Source organism: Meriones unguiculatus, chromosome 1 (assembly GCF_030254825.1).
Source record: "Meriones unguiculatus strain TT.TT164.6M chromosome 1, Bangor_MerUng_6.1, whole genome shotgun sequence".
NCBI classification, from domain to species: Eukaryota; Metazoa; Chordata; class Mammalia; order Rodentia; family Muridae; genus Meriones; species Meriones unguiculatus.
Genome location: NC_083349.1, coordinates 178,236,152 through 178,248,482, shown reverse-complemented (window position 1 = coordinate 178,248,482; position 12,331 = coordinate 178,236,152). Strand labels below are relative to the sequence as shown.

Below are 12,331 nucleotides of genomic sequence, written 5' to 3'. Positions count from 1 at the left end.
AGGTCTTGTGCTTGCTGCCACAGCCTTCGTGAGTTCATATATGTATTAGTGCTGTTTTGTCTGGAGGATTCTGTTTCCTTGGAGTCGTCTATCACCTCTGGCTCTCATAATCTTTCTGCCTCCTCTTCCATGTAGATCCCCGAGCCTTGAGGGGAGAGCTTTGCAGAAAACATCCCATTTGGGGATGAGAGTTCCACAGTGTCTCTGTCTACACACTCAGTCCAGTTGTGAGCCTTTGTGTTAATTACCGTCTCCTGCAAGAAGAAGCTTCCCTGATGAGGACTGAGTGATGCTGTGCTCTGTGGGTATAACACTGTCATCAGGAATCATTTTATCGCTTTGTTCATTTAGCCTAATAATAGCAGTAGGTTTTCTTCTAGGATCTATGGACCTATCTAGTCTCAGGTTCTTGGCCATTTTAGCAGTATCAAGTATGGGCTCCGTTTCATGGAGTGGACCTTAAATTCCATTTAAAAAAAAAAAGTGGTTGCCTACTTTTGTGCCACTATTATACCAGCATGTCTTCTAGCACCATGAATGCCAGTCAGTCGGGGTGAAGCTTCTGGTTGGGCCCCAGCTTAATTTCTCCATATTCAGTGACATTAGGATATTACTATCAGATCCTGGAAGTAACCAATAGACTTGGCAATGGCCTGTGATGTTCAGAAGGTTCTATGGGGCCCTTTTGGGCAACAGTTTAACAAGATGTAGCCCATCCCATAGGTAAGTCTTATATTTGGTTGGAAGTTAGTTTTATTGGAAGCTAGTTGGTAGCATGGTGATGATTATACAGTGAGAATTATAATAGTTATAGTAGCTGCAGGACTGGGTTGCTGGCTTAATCAGAAAAGTGCTGGCTCACAAACACAAGGACCTAAGTTTAGCCCTAAGCGTAGAAAATCCTAGGTGTGGTAGTTAGTGTAATGTGTGTAATTCCAACTATGGAGACTCAGAAGCAGGTGAGGCTCCCTGGCCAGCCAGAATAGCCTACTTGGTGGGTTCCAGGCCAGCGAGGAACCCTGCCTCAAACAAAACAAAAAAACAAAGTGAGGTAAATGGCACCTAAAGTATGACCCCTGGAGTATAAGCTTATACCCAGCATCCAAAAGAAACGTGTAGAAAGTCAGAGAGTTCTAAGTCCGGGCTCCATCGAAAAACTGGCATTACAAAATCAAGCCAAATGAAATGAAGTCATCAGTATTATTTATACAAGTCCTTCCAGTCCAACTTTAAACTCTATTATCAGATATGGGGTCCGTCTGTGTACAAACTATGTCACAAGGGAGAAATAACACAACACAAACCATTCTCTCATAGTGTAAATATGAGACACGCAGTTTCAGAATCATAGACGTAGTATTAAAAGACAGGACTGCAAAGGGCACGATAGCATGAGCTATGTTGTCTACTAAAAAGCTTGATATTAAGACTGTGTTCTGTAGTCAAGGGTGGGCCCCTGCTTCTGCCCTAGAGCTGACAAATAAGATTGTCCCGAGTGGAATAATGAATGACTTTCTAGCTCAATCACCAATCAAAACATGAACACACACAGAGAAACAAAGACAGACAGACAGACACACACACACACACAGAGAGAGAGAGAGAGAGAGAGAGAGAGAGAGAGAGAGAGAGAGACTGCATAGCAAGCTTCTTGAGGCATTAACAATCATCGAAGAAAGAGAAGCCCAGGACAACGTGTGGGTAATCCTAGGACAACCCTTGCCTAGAAGGGGGCGAGTGGTGAAGGAGGGTGGCTTGGAACACAACTGAAGGGCATACTTGAAGAATGTGAGATTCTTTTTCTCTGTCCATCCACTGAGTCCACAGCAGAATGGAGCAGTCTATGTAAACCCGGCTCCCATTCTTCCTCCTGGTGCCGGGCGGTCTCCCGCGAACCGTCTCAGAGGACCCGCTATATTCTATACAAGCCAAAGAATCCAGGGCGCCCCGTTCTTCACGAGGGGCACTGCCCAGCTAGTGTTTCCTCTCAGCTCTGGGATAAGAGGGAACCCGAAGCTGGGCAACCATGATGCGGATCTCTCTCTCCAGTGCTACACTTACAAAAAAGGGGCTTTACAAACTTTTCAGAGTTCTCTTAAATGAAGGCTGCTCCGGTTGAAGTGTTGAAACAGTACTCTCTACTGCCCAGTTATCTGATCGCTGAGGTCTCGGGGGCCCCCCATTATACGGCTTGTGCCGAAGCTGGGTCGCTTGCCTTAGCTCTGATGGGCAGCACGTGAGGGGCGCGCGGGGAAGCTGGGCGCTTCTCGGGTGGCCTGCGTTCAATTCCGAGCTCCTAGCTCATCAATAGGGCACAGTAATCAGGGGGCTCGAAGCGCGGACGGATTTGAAAGGATTTTCAAGTAATCAGATTGGAGAATTACCCTGGGTGTAAAGCAACGTATGATATCCAGCTGCATTTGGCATCCGTGAGCAGAGGTAGTAAAGGCTTGTCTGACGGGATGCCCGCCCCCTGAACAGCTCTTTTAATTCTAGACGAAATGAAAATTCCTTTCTTAGGAATCATTAAGACTCCAATTTTACTTCTCATTATTAAACCATGAAGTTGGCCAAAACATTTAAATTAAGCCAAATGAAGAGATTTATGAGCAAATTGGAGTCTAGGTGAAAATTTCAGCTTAATCTCCAAAGATTAAGAAGCACACAATGACTAAATTATTGAAGAAAATTTTTTAAAAAAGCAAATCTCAGCACTAACAGGGAGAGACGTTCTTTCTTATTTTCCCCCAAGAACCAGCTCCTCAAAATTGAGTTTTGAGTTGATAATTTCATGCTTCGTAATACTCACATGGTTTGAGGAATGTTGGGAAAAGATTTAAATGGTATTTTAGTCTTCATGCGGAACTAGAGAAATATGTCAGATTGATGGCCCTAAGCAGCCAGCAGCCACCTATGGCAAAAGAACACTGTTAAGAGAGCAAACAGGAATTAGCTCAGATCCTGCTGCCCTGAAGACAGAAGGCCAAGGTGAGAGATTAAACGTGTTTGATCTCCACTTTCCCCAGGAGCTGGTTCTGCCTGAGGGAAGAAAGTTTCCAACTGGCTGAGTGTCCACAGGTAAGGGAAGGGGCTGAGACCTCACTCCTTATCAGAGGAGAAGAAATTGCCCTTGGGGCAAATTTGAAATGTTAACTGACAGATGCACTAGTGACCAGCTATGGGAGCCACTGAGGGTCAAGAATATTCATAATTCCATGGCTAGGTCCTAAGGTTGATTATAAGGAGAAGTGGTTACCCCAAGGGTAGATGAGGATGTCAATTAAACTGGGCACCCAAATTTGCTGTTGTCCCCACATACTATATTCCCCCAGTAAACATGCAGTGGCACTTAAAATCCACCAGCAACAATTGTTTCTTTGGGTAAAGGGAAAAAAAATGCTGAGTTAATTATTGTGAATCAGTGGTTACCCAATAGTAGGGATACGGTCGGAAAGTTGACAAGGAAGAGGTCAATTATGGTGTTGATTCACACAGGGTTTGTTGCCCAGAGACCTACCCAAGGGACTGCTGGCCCCAGGTGGGATTCAGAAAGGTACTGGGGGCTGTGGGAAAACTGGCTGCAAAGCCCAGGAGATGGGAAGGAAAGAAGCTGGCCTTTCTTTCATATCTTGTGTTCCAGGTGTATACTAAGTACTTTGGTTTAATTTTCCCAACATAATTTAGTTAACTATAAGGCAGCCTCATTACCCTTAGTATATAGTTGAAGAGCTGGAGGGGTCTTTAACTTTTGTCCAAGGTCACAAACTTCTCCAGACTTGAGTTCAACTTTGCCAAACTTTAAAGATCCGTCTCTTTCTGTGTCATCATGCCACTGCACTGGAAATAATAGAATAAAGGGATTACTCGTGGTTGTGTGATCCAGAGCTTACCCTCCTATATCAGCCAACGTAAGGAAGGCTCTGTAATAAACGCTAATAAAATCCCTTAATAAAAGCCTGCAAAATTAAAATGCCAGTTAGCATTCTAGAATGGTCCCCCAAAGGTTTGGTCCTCTGCTTAGCGCTAGCACAGCTGGTGAAACCTAGAAGGATAATGGGAATATATCTTCGCATCTCTGCTTTTACTTCTGGGTCAGGAGTGAAGCTTTACTCTCCAACAATGAATGGCTTTACTCTAAGAGCAGGAGGGCCACTCCTCACAGACTCCAAAATTATTGTACATTCTTTTCTTTTTGCATATGTGTTGTATGTATGCACACCTACTCATATCTCTCTCTCTCTCTCTCTCTCTCTCTCTCTCTCTGTGTGTGTGTGTGTGTGTGTGTGTGTGTGTGTGTACCAGAGATGGACATTAGGTATCTTCCTCTATGACGCTGTGATGGGTAATATCAAGGTTGAACGGATCCAGAATCATGTAGGAGGCGAATCTCTAGGTGTTTCTAGAGTTGTAGTGAGATGGTTCACCTTGGCAGCACCATCTATTAGGCCCAGGCTAATTCAAAGGAGACTTAATACAAAGCAGAAAGAGAATTGAAAGTAACCATTTGCTTCTGTCTACTTCCTTAATGCTGATTCAATGTGACCAGCTGCCCTCTACTCCTGGCACTGTGCCTTCTCTGCCATTGTGGACTGTATCTTTTCAAACTGTGAGACAAAATAAAACTGTCCTCCTTTAAGTTGCTTCTTGTGAGAAATTTTGCCACAGTGAGTAAAGTAACTGGCATATTCTTTAACTTATTTTTTGATACAACATCGATTACTGAACATGGAACTTACTTAATCAGGAAATACCAAAGATTCCCCTGGTCTCTACTCAGCTTTTTACATTGGTGCTGGGGATCTGAACTCATTCCTCATTCTTGCACAACAAATACTTCACCAGCCAGGCCATCCCCCAGTTCTTAAATTGATCTATCTCAGATGTTTGTTGCAGTCATAGGAAGCTGGCTGACCCAGGGTGTCAGTCTCTACATGAGAGAGTGCCAGGCTGTATTTGACAACCAGATTTTGGTCCATTCAAGATTCGTCTTCTTGGAGTCTTGGCACAAATCATAGTTGCTGCCATCTTTGTTTCTGGGATCACTTCTGCTCCTTTGTAATTTGGCCTTGAGTGAGCTTAAAACAAGTTTCTCCATTTCCTAAAGCAGAGGTAATACAAGGCTAAAATAGTGAGAGACTTAGCTAACAAGGCCCAGAGGTAACAAATGGAAAATCAACACAGATTAAAATGTAACTAATTAATTGGGCTTTTCTCAGGAGATGTGGTTGCTTTCAAGGGCTCCTTTACCAGCTCCCCCTGCTTGTCTTCCAGATTTATCTACATAAAGGGACCAAATCTTGAGCCTCACACTACCACACACCAGTACCTAGAAACATCTTCCAGGTGTTCATTGTCTAAAATCTAAAGTTCACATTTCTCAGTAGATGACTTTCCCATTCATATGGAATTTGTCTTGACATTTGCTCGGGCATAGTCCCAAATTCATAAACCTGAATAAGGGAAGGTGAAGAGTGTGGAATGAGGGGAAAGATTTTTTTTAATTTATTTTTTATTTTTTTTTATTATTATTATTTTTTTACGATAGCTGTCAAAATACTAACACCAATCAGTCTTCTTTAAGCACGGTGGTAAAAGCCCTGGTCCTAACCACTGTGGTCAATGGGCCTCACTGAGCACATTCTTCTCCATTGTTCTCATCGTTTACAACAGAAGCTGTGTTTTCAGCAAGTTCAACTGGCTTTCTAAGCACCAGAGGACATTTGAAGCAACAATGAAGAAATACTTCTCACACAGCGTGGTGAGCAAATAAATAACTGTACAGAACCAAGTGCTGACAAGGATGTGGGATACAGGGCACTCTAATACATCCACCACTGTGAACAGCGTGAACTGGAGGATAATTTGATAATCTGTGCCGTCAGCCATGGTGAATAATACTCCGTGAATTCTCAACGCCCTACCTTATCATATCCTCTGCAAAACTTGTAAATGCTCACAAGAAAGTATGAACAACAATGTTCATTGCAGACTTTTGTCAGAGCAAAGCAAGCAGTCCCAGGAAACTAGTTACAGACATACCAACAACACAGAGCATTCATTTGGTTTTGTTTAATGCTGGTGATTGAACCTAGCACCACCCCAAAACCCATGATAAGCAAATACTTTCCTACTGCTAAGCTATATTCCCAGCTCTAAAGATATAGAAAGAAATGGATATTATTGAGAGAGAGAGTCATGTAGGCCAGTTAACGTGGAATTTGACGTGTAGCTGAGGGTGACCTTGAACTTCTGGTCATCCTGTCTCCATCTCCTGATTGCTGGAGTTATAGCCACTATGCCCTATTTAGAAATGAATTCCTAAAGCTATGGTTTAAAGAGTGCCATGCAATCATTCACAGTGAAAAGAGTGGAGCAACTTTTCATATTTCCATGTGGATAAGACTGAGTGAAAACACCAGCAGCTCTATGCTGTGAACTATGTTGTCACTCAAGTGTTCTTAATTATACGGACAAGCCTCAGTTAGCTATTTGCAGAGACTGAACTATTGGTCTTATGCCAGCAAAAAGGCTCTTCTTGAGGGAGGTTCTCACAGTCTGGGTTCATATATAATAGCTGAGATATGGGCTGCTTGTGCCATGGCTGATGTGGAGTTGGAGTGTACCGGTGAACTCCAGTAGATGCAAACAGGCAAACAAAACCCCAAAGCATAAAGGGAGCAGGATCCTGTTTAAAGGAATGCAGATAAGTGGTTTTTAATGAGAATGTGTTAGACAACAGAAATCTGGACCAGGCTCTTCAGGAACTCAGATTACACTGTCGCTACCAGCAGCATAAAAGGATTGAGACGTGTTTGGCTTTTGTTCTCAACTTGAGTATTAAATCTACTCAAAGGATCAACAGACTGATTTGTTTTTCCAAATGATTTTTAGTCCTGTGTGGCATTTGGAAGGAAGTAATACAAAATGGAAAGTGACTGTGAGAAGCCAGGGGAAAACCCATAGTAATTAAATTGTAGGAATACCAAGATGCTTTGTAAAAGGAAGGTCAGAACTGACTCAGATTTGTGCTTATCACTTATGAGCATTTAGTACTGTGAGATACTGGTTCTCATCTTTATTTCTCTTCCCTTCCATCACTACTACTGTCAGCCATAGGTGAGGAAGACAAAGACACAGCTCCACAACACCTCAGTCACTAGCCTAGGTGAGTGCCCTTAGACTTTTAAGGACCGTAACTCAGGCCAAAATAGGATTCTTGGCTTTAATGCTTGGCTTCAAAGGAATTTCAGATTTAGCTGACATGGTAAAGCAGAGTTACAAGTTTTATTAAATATATTTTAAATTAGTTATGCATAAGAGTAAGACAAGGGGATGTGCTTGGGAAGTAAGGCATGCCCAAATGGGGACATGGGCTTCCAAGGAAGAATAGAGAAACATCGGACACACCCAGGCTACACACATGTAGCTTCTCCAAGAAAGAAAAAGCAATTTTTCTCTCAGTTGTCTCAGTGTTGGCCATATAGATGCTTTTGCTGGTTCTCAAGTGTCACTCTGAAAGGTTGCTAAGAAACAATTTATTTCTTCTGTTTCTTTTGATAAGCAAGATCCATGAGGCAGCTCCAGAGTGCCTAAGTCAAGTTTTATTCCAATAAGTGAAACCAGGGCCAACAGGAGGGGTACGAGGGACGGTGTACTTCCCTGTAAATTTGATTTCTGATGCAGTCCTTAGAAAATTGCAGGCTTGTGGGTAGGGACAATGGGCTCCAGTAGCCGATGGTGCTGGATTTCTTGTTCTGATGCTAGCAAAAGCTTCAATCAGGTTCCAGAGTGATGGGGCTTTCTTCCCCACCTCACTTTCAGTTCTGTCTTCTTCTAATAGCTATGGTGACAGCTGAAGAGGAAGCAAGACCTTTGCCAGCTGACCAAAAGCCACCTGTGATGCACCCAGCGGCAAAATGTAACTGTCCACTCAGCTCATAACCACCCAGACTATTTTATTGATAAAATCCTATCTGGCTTCAGCTGGATTGACTGTTTATACCCGATAGTTGAACAAGGACATATGCTATCCCAGACCCCTGCCCTTTTTTTCTTCTGGAACGAGGAGATGTTGCTAGCTGAGAAATGCACTGGCTCTCCTGTAAAGAAAGAAATTGAGCAGGAAGCTCACAGCACAAGATACCACAAACACCATCAGACCTCAAGGGGAAGGACTGATCTGATCTTCGTGATAAAAATAGCTTAATGTCCCCTGAGCGATTGATTTTCTCCTGCAGATTCTGTAAACTGACAAAGTTATTTTCCTTTCCCATATCCAGAGAGCTGAGTTTGAGCTCCATGTGTAAACTATGTACAACATCCCTGGGGCCATGCTTCGCTCCAAATTCATTGATGTTCCAGCCCTTGCTTTTCTTCTTCTCCTTCCACCCAAGTTTAAGAATAGAAAAACACACATCTATCGCTGCTTTGGCCTACATCTATAGCACAACACTCTGTACTAACCTGTGAAAATTAAGTTTTAAAGGGCCGTTACTTTAGCTGTTCTGGGATCAACTCAGTGAAGAGTGGATGGTGTGAAGTTTATTTCTTTCCTGGAAACTTCATTTTGGAATGCAGTCCTTTAAGGTTGTTAGCTTCCATCTAGGTCCAGATAACCACCCTGCCACCCCCCCCCACACACACACACACTCAAGCCATTTATGGCAGCATGTGCTGAACCTCAGGATCTGAGATCTGAAAGTGCAGCCTCCTTGAGACATGCTGGTAGATCCTGGAAGTAACTTGCTAAAAGGAGAACAGCTCAGGGAGTCCATTTTCTGCCCCATTTTCCTGGTGGGAGGCTCTGGGATGAGGTAGCACTATTTGTGTGTAAACACAGTCTCTTCAGTGAACTGAAAGACAAAAGCAACACCAGCCTGAGCGGCTCGCAGCAGAACTCGGCAGATAATTTATGGAGCAGAAAGCCAAGGACCAGAACTTTTCAATCATTGTCATCTTTATGCAGGAAGGGTCACAATTACACTTTGGAGGGGGAGCTGGGGGGGGTCACTTTGGCTCTCTGGTATGTCTGCTTTTTTTTTCCTCCTCTTTGAAGAAGAAAATAAGATCTATTGCGTCCTACTGTGGGTTCAAAAGTACTCAGTAACCTCCAGTTACATACTTGGTTCCTAACTGGGAAGAGGGAAAGTAATTCCTGTCACAACCAGGATGGAGGTGACAGCCTCAGTTTGGAATCAGGTGTGAAGTGGTCCCTCAACACCCAGGGATGATCAAGTCCAGAGCCCCCAAGGACACTGCTGCTCCTTTCTTAAACGAAATGTATGAAATGGCACAATATTTACAAACAGTCCATTATGAGCTCCAGAGAACTTTAAATTGCTTATAACAGAGGCCACAGTATAAGTCTCCGCAAATGGTTGTTATAAGCACATTAGAAGACTTGCAAAAAATCTACTCATGTTCAAGCATAGTTTTTATTAGTGTGTGGAGAGTGGGGGCAGGGGAGTGGGGAAGGTGGGGCACCTGTGTGAGATTCAGGGATCGAACTCAGGTTGCCAGCTTTGCACAGCAAGCACTTTAACCTACTGAGCCATCTCATTGGCCCCAGTCATAGATGTTTAAAACATATAGATTTTCTGTTCCAGCTAATGAAACCAAAGATGGATACAATAGCCAACCGAGGGAAAAGAACCAATGTCCTCTTCCTCTTGGCTGTTTGTCGTATTGACTGTTTTGGCAACTATGTCAGAACCTGGTGAGAGCCTGTTGAGATGGGTATGATTTTATCAGAAAAGATAGTTCTGTTTGAGCCTAAAAGAAAGGCAAGGCTAGGCAAGCTAATGCTGGGTTGTCTGTTACTGTCCACTCAAACAACTATGAAGAAAAGTAGAGATTTGGTGCTATAAAGCAGAGAAAGGCAGAGGTCTCTCGAAATTTGTGGGGGTGCGCTGGTTCCTATCAGACAGGAAGCAGAAGTCTTCTGTTTTCCCGAAGGCACCAGCATGTGCTTTGTGTCTTCTCAGTGGGCTCTGCCCTGGTGATGTTCAGGGGCCTCACTGTTAAGGCAAGGGCCTGCAGCCAGCCACCCAGACCCCATCCCCAGTCCTATCATCCTCCTTTACTTGTTTGTTGATTTATTTTTATATGCATGTGCATTCACGTCTATGTTTGCAGATGCCCCAGTATCCAGGTGGGGGGGGAGGGTCAGAATGTAACTTGTGGGAGTCAGTTCTCTACTTCTATCTTGTGGGGCCCTGGAATCAGAGTTGGCAGCAAACACCTCTAGCCTCTGAGCCATCTCTCCAGCCTTCTGCCTCTTTTTCTTGTGTGCTTTTCACAAATTGCTGTACTTATGTCACCATGTTCCATCTTTGTAAAAAATGGAGCATCATGATCAGAGCACCTGTTTCATAAGGCAACTGGAGGGCTGGGATGGGACAATCCCTCTAGAGTACTTAGTCCATTATCTGAACACATCCAGCTCCAAAATCCAACAGCCACCATGATCTGCTAGGTTAAACTAATTCTAAGGGTGGTGGTTGATCTGCAAACTTTTATTTTTATCAGAAAGCTCATTTTCTAGTCGGAAGTTATTCTTCCCAGCCCCACATAAGAGAGTCCCTCTGTGCTGTCAGGAATAAGAAATGAGCACTTAGTGGATGAAGGATACTTGCTCTCAAGTCAGGAGGCCTGGAGTGTGGCTCCGGGCATGTTGTAATGCTGCCAGCCCCACAGCCTTCTATAACCTCAGCCCTCAGGTGGGTGGAGACAGGATGTTTACCGGAGCTCCGCTGGGTTCCAGCTGGTAGTCCCCTGAGGTTTAGGGAGAGGCCCTGCCTCAAGGAAATGGGTGGAGAGTGGGAGAGCCTTCGCTCCTCTTCCGCCCTCCATTCACACAGAAGCACGTAGACACACACATTCAAGTGCAAATACAGGCACACAAACACACCCATGTACACATAAATAAGTGCATTTTAAAAATCAATTGAGAGTTAGTGCTTCTCATATTACCAATAGCGACAGAATTATTTTTAGTTGCCATCTGTGGCCCAGGATGGAACGGCACAGTGTAACCCCAGCTGTAGAGAACCTAAAACAGTGGGAACAACAAAACAAAGTGTACGTAGTTTTGAGTATGGTTGTGTGTTGGGGTGTGCCATCCTTGGGGACATGGAGACTCCCAGGTGGGCAACTCTCCATGGTCACAGAGCCTGAGGCCAAGGAAAAGGAAATGGGCTGAACTCCTCTGTTTCCTGGGGTAGTGGTTTAGTGGCATGCCCTTATGTTCGTCATCTTTCTGCTACTGAAACAAAACACATCAGAAAATCGACTTCACCTCAGTTCTTTTGAGCTGTGGTAGCACAGTGCACCGTGGAGTGTTTGGAGAAAGAAACCAATTTACTTTATAGCTCAGTGTGAAAAAAAATAAAGGAAAAGACGAGGGTTCCATAATCCCTTCCAAGAGCACACTTCTGATCACCTAGAACCTTTCATCAGACTCTACCCAGGAAAGTCTCTGTCACTTCCCAGTAGTGTTATGAGGGCTTTTGTTGAGAACAGATGGACCATTGGGGGAAAGTTCTGGATCCATACGATGGCACATGCTGAAAGATATCTATGACAAGGGTTTGCAAGACTGAACACATTTGGAGTGCATATGAAATAAAGACAGACATTTCTCTTTTGCAGAACTTTGTGGAACATTTAGAATGCAAATGTGTACCATGACTCTAAATGGATAGTAGGGCTTTTCCCAGACATTTTTTGAGAAAAGCTGGTGTTTGTGTATGTGTGTGTGTGTGTGTGTGTGTGTGTGTGTGTGTGTGGTCTGTCTGTCAGTCTGTCTGTCTGCCTGTCCGCCTGCCTGGCCTGATGTCCTAAAGGAGCTTGGAAATGGGAGGCTTAGGGATATGCCTGCTCTGGACCTCCTTTTCAGCCATGTTAATGGCTCCTGAAGCCTCTCTACAGATTTATGCCTGTGGCTCAGTTGCCCCAGAGCTGCCTTCCTTCTCCACATGCTATGCTTCTCTTCATAGGCTCCAGTACCATGCTCTACTCCTTGCCTCTACAGTCTGTGAAGACAGTTACATGAAGTTCTTGTTATCGTCTGTACGTGAAGTTCTGTCTTTAGATCCATGTGTTAGGAGCTTTGTCCCTTAGCTTGCAGTGCTATTTGGGTGGGTGGGGGGACCTGGGAAGTTAAGGAACTGTATGGTGTATTTACTGGGCTGAGTTATTTTCTCTATACTCCTTTGCAATGGCTTGAATGAGGGTGCCCCCACAGGCTCATATATTTGAAATCTTAGTCCCCACGTGGTGGAACTGTTTCGGAAGGATTAGGAAGCATGACCTTGCTGAAGAAGGTGTGTCA

The 12,331-nt window shown here is 44.0% G+C and overlaps 1 protein-coding gene across 1 annotated transcript in view; it reads left to right on the top strand.

The window, feature by feature from the left end:
- The first annotated feature begins 3,057 nt into the window (after positions 1 to 3,057).
- LOC110559822 (tubulin-specific chaperone cofactor E-like protein) overlaps positions 3,058 to 12,331 on the top strand; it is a 173,465-nt gene continuing 164,191 nt past the window's right edge. Inside the window, exon 1 of the mRNA XM_060372123.1 lies at positions 3,058 to 3,078. The gene's annotated coding sequence lies outside the window, so the exon portion shown is untranslated. The remainder of the gene's footprint in view (positions 3,079 to 12,331) is intronic.